The 4,858-nt window shown below is 39.4% G+C and overlaps 1 protein-coding gene across 1 annotated transcript in view; it reads right to left on the reverse strand.

Moving 5' to 3' along the window:
* Positions 1–4,858, reverse strand: part of LOC128249614 (glutamic acid-rich protein-like) — a gene marked incomplete at its 5' end in the record, with an annotated part of 26,285 nt that overhangs the window by 14,981 nt on the left and 6,446 nt on the right. The gene's annotated exons all lie outside the window — the stretch shown is intronic.

Raw genomic sequence — 4,858 nt, forward strand, 5'->3', positions numbered from 1 at the left:
TATATATATATATATATATATATATATATATATTATTGATTATCAGTCCTCGTGATAAGTCGACCTATGCTAGACTTATGATCAAGGGAAGACCATCCGTGTCGATCACTTATTTCATTTCAGAGGTTGATCGTGCTATGAGGCGAGTTGGCAGAATCGTTAACACGCCGGGCGAAATGCTTATCGGTATTTCGTCTGCCGTTACGTTCTGAGTTCAAATTCCCCCGAGGTCGACTTTGCACTTCATCTTTTCGAGATCGATAAATAAAAGTACCAGTTGTGTACTGGGGTCGATCTAATCGACTAGACCCCTCCCCAAAAATGTCAGGACTTGTGCCTAGAGTAGACTCGTGCTTTAAGAGCTACATTATCCAAGTTTTGTTTTTGACATTTGCTTTTCCTCGAGACAGAAGAGTACATTTTAAAGGTAATTTCGTTGATATATTTAATAATTTGTGTGAACCTTCTCTAATTTTCTCGTTGTTACTGTGCTCATCATCTTGGTTTTGTCATTCGTAATGTTGAAATTGTTATTGTCGTCCAGCCCCGATCAACATTCACAGTTCTTATGAAATGCATTTTGCTTGCAACAATCTTTACTAGTTTAAGACAGAGTAACTAGCATTACATTATTTATATTGGCATATATTTTAAGATTGCACGATCCTATTTAAAGGAAATTTGATTATCATTTCTAATACATCAAGCGATCATGCAAAATTTCTCGCATTTGTCTCATACGGCTACTGTGTTTGAATGTGCATGTGTGAATGTATAAATGTATGTGAGAATAACTGTGTATATATGTATAGGTATAATTGTATGTATGTGTAGCTATGTCTATATGCAAGCATGACGAGGTATGTGAATGTAAATGTGTGTCTGTTCTATGTAGTTGTATTATGTATGTAAATATGAGTGTTTATGTGTGCGCGCTGATAAACCATCTTTAGCAGGAATTGTAGCAACAATTTTATGAAATATTTATTTGATTACCTTAAAAAATTAAGTATTATTTAAGAGAATATTCCGATTTTTTAAAATATTTCCAGTGCAATTTCATATAGAAAAAATATTCTCAGGTATTTGTGAACGTCCACTTTGCGTGTTTCGTTGATTTATTTTTCAACTCGTCGTAGTCAACAGATAGTGACAGTTAAGCTTCACGGTCGTTGTCCGTTTAACATTGATTAAAATTGTTATAAATCAAAACTATTTACTAGTTCAGCAAGTTGGAAATACTTTAACTATTTCGAGATTTTAATATTTTCTGTTTTTCCTTTTGATTTTCTTTTTGTATATATAAATCCACATTTATCGTTCAACTTGTATCTTCCTGTCGTATTTGCCCGTTGCAGAAGACATCTATGCTTGGCTTTCTGAAATCTACCTAGCTCTTTCTATACCTACTGAAGTAGAGAATATTCGGACGCTTACCATAAGGCAAATATACGTATAATTTTTTTGTATATGGGGATATTTGCGATTCATTATTCATTTTTTTTATTTTCCATACACATTGTCCCCGACAACTTAATTAGTTATAATTAGTTAAAGCACTCGGTCAATAAGTGTCTTGATTAGCTGACTTCAGATAAACCTTACCAAGTTCATATCTTTCATTCATTCTCTCCTCTCTTTCTCACTGTCTCTCTCTCTCTCACTCTCTCTACCTCTCCACTTCCATCTATCTATCTATCTATCTTTCTATCTATCTAATTATTCATCAATCAATCTATTTCTGTCTTTCCGTGTATACGTATATATGCGTATGTGCACTGGCGTTCTAATTTATGCATATATCTGTGTATGTGTATGCACGTGTGTGTGTACGTGCGTGTGTGTGTGTGTACGTGTGTGTGTGTGTGTGTGTTTGTGTGTGTGTGCATGTGTGTGTGTGTTTGTATTTCTTCCCAAAATTCACAAGTCCAACAACCCTGACCGCCCCATCTTCTCTGCCTCCAACTGCCCCACAGGAATGATCTCCAAATACCTCGACTTTGCCCTTGCCCCCTGCTTAATGGCTTCCTTCCCCTCACACACCCTCGACACCATCTGTTTAGCTCTTTCTCCTTCCCTTCTGGCCTCTCTAAACTTCTGTTCACTCTTAATATTAGAAGTATGTATACAGTGGTCACACACAACGAAGGACTTCTTGCACTTAAGCACTTCCTTGATCTTCGGTCTGACCCTCAACCTGACATCTCCACACTTCGTCTGGCCGAAATTGTCCTCTCTCTCTCAACTGCTTCTCGCTCGTGGGGGAGATTTTTCCAACAAATCTCGTGAGTGGCCATGTAAACTAGAATGAACTCCAACCATACGAACCTTTTCGTTGGCTCTGTTGAGGCCTAAATATTCTTACAATTCACTGGTCTCACTCCTGAGATATACGGGCATCATATCGATGACTGAATTGATGTGACCTTCTCTTCTTTGTTCAATCTTTCCATCCTGCTCTCCGTTTCTCCTGCACTATCTCTGACTATTCCGTCAAATTTCTCGACATTTCAGCATACACCACTCCACTCGCACTACCTCAATACGCTACAAACACACTGACTCACACTACTACCGTAAATTCTTCTCCTCCTACCCTACCCAGACCAAGCTCTCCATCCCCTACTCCTAATTCCTCCATCTATGCGACTCTGCAGTGACGACCATGACTCAGTCTCAACTCATGGCTCACCACTTCATCTTACGTAAATATCCCCTCACCATTATGCACACTACTTTTGTCCGGGTATGATTGGTGAACCATGCCTCTGCTCTCTCTCCTCGCACCCGCCATACCTTTATCCGTCTTCTCTTTCCCCTCACCTACCACCTCTCCACCGTACCTTTCCAGCGCACCATTCTTCGAGTCTTCCGACGACTCCAGTCCACTCATCCAACTCACACATCTTATCCAACCTATTTCTTCCACCCTGCAAACAATTCCTTCCCTACACCCGACTCCCATCCTGGCTTATTCCCCCTGATCTTGCCCACGCTGTCGCACCTGTTCCTACCTCTCCAACACCACCATCCTCACAAGCACCCATCACCGTCTCCATCACGTCACCGGCTCCTTTACCTGCACCTCTAGTAATGTTATTTACTGCATATCCTATTCTCTCTGTCCTCCGTTGTACATTGATCAAACGGGACACTGCTTGGTTGATCGTTTAGACTATCTCTACACAAGGGCCACCCAGAGTCCTGTCTTTGCCCTGAACAGGATTAATCTCTTTTCGTTCCTTTGCGCCATATGGTTTCAACTCATCTCCACTTTCCATCTAACACCAACCCCACTGGGATTCCCACATACCCCCAACACTAAACTACTCCCTCTACCAACATACCTTCATACCCAACTTTGTACTTTCACCAGACATGCACCGCTATATACACACCCATACACACTCTTAAACTCACCACTCACTTTACACTCCACTACACACACACACACACACACAACTACCTACTCCACATGCACTAGCATTGACCACTTCTCAGCACTCACACCACACACCATTATCCACACACCCACACACAAATTTCAATGACGTTACCACACATACCACTATACGAGCAGTCACACTCACTGTTTTACTCAGTAAACACATCACACACAGTCCGTCATACACACGTCCACAACCACACAAGTTTATAATACCTGAACACAGACGATATATACTCTCACACCCAGAAAGTACATAATACCCGAATACAGACGATATATACACACACAAGAAACACGCATAGACACACCTAACATGCATAAACAAAGATAACTTTCGCCCACAAGCATAAACTAAACACATGCACACTATTCGGTCGCAAGCACGCACGCACACAAACACATACACATGTGCACACATTACATGAAAAAACACACATCAACAGCTACTCATAACGCACACACACAAACGTTACACATGCACACATACACCGCACATACACACCGCACACACACGTCACACTCGCACATACACATGTCAGACTCTCTCACCCCTTCACACTCATACACTCATACTCATACACATTCACACACGCACACGCACACCATTCCCATATACACACACGCTCGCGCACCTTAGTTCGTTGAGATCATTATTATATCCCTTTTATTCAACCACTTTTTTTTCTAGCCGTATGCAATGTTGGTACGCTGAACTCTACGCGGCTGTTTTCTATTTTTTTTTTTCATCACTCTCCATTTTTTTCCCTAAGAATAATTTAGTTCGGTGGCAGTGCTACAACTAGTACTGCTTATGTTGGCAGTGGTGGTTTTGGTGGCATTGGTAGTAATGACGGTGGTGGTGGTGGTAGCAGTGCTAGTGCAAAACGGGATGGTAAATGTAGAAATGGCTCAGAGTGGTGTTGTAGTCTTATTAAGGTGATGGTGAGTACAACGATGCTAGTGGTAGAAATGACTTTGGCGGTTATGTAGATGAGAAGGCTGTGATATTGTCGATTCTTCGATGTCAAAGACAAAACTATACACACACACACACACACATATATATATATATATACAAACAAATATGTGCGTGTATGTATGTATGTGTATATATATGAATATATGTGTATGTACGTATGTATATATATATGTATATATACGTGTGTATATATATATATGTATATATATGCGTGTATACATATATATATATATGTATGTGTGTAGTACATCTATCTATCTATCTATATATATATATATGTGTGTGTGTGTGTGTGTGTGTATATATATATATGTATATATATATATGCGTGTGTGTATTTATATATATATTTGTATGTGTGTATGTATATATATATGTGTGTATATATATGAGTATATATATATATATATATATATATATATATATATATA

Source organism: Octopus bimaculoides, chromosome 16 (genome assembly GCF_001194135.2).
Source record: "Octopus bimaculoides isolate UCB-OBI-ISO-001 chromosome 16, ASM119413v2, whole genome shotgun sequence".
In the NCBI taxonomy this organism is placed as follows: domain Eukaryota; kingdom Metazoa; phylum Mollusca; class Cephalopoda; order Octopoda; family Octopodidae; genus Octopus; species Octopus bimaculoides.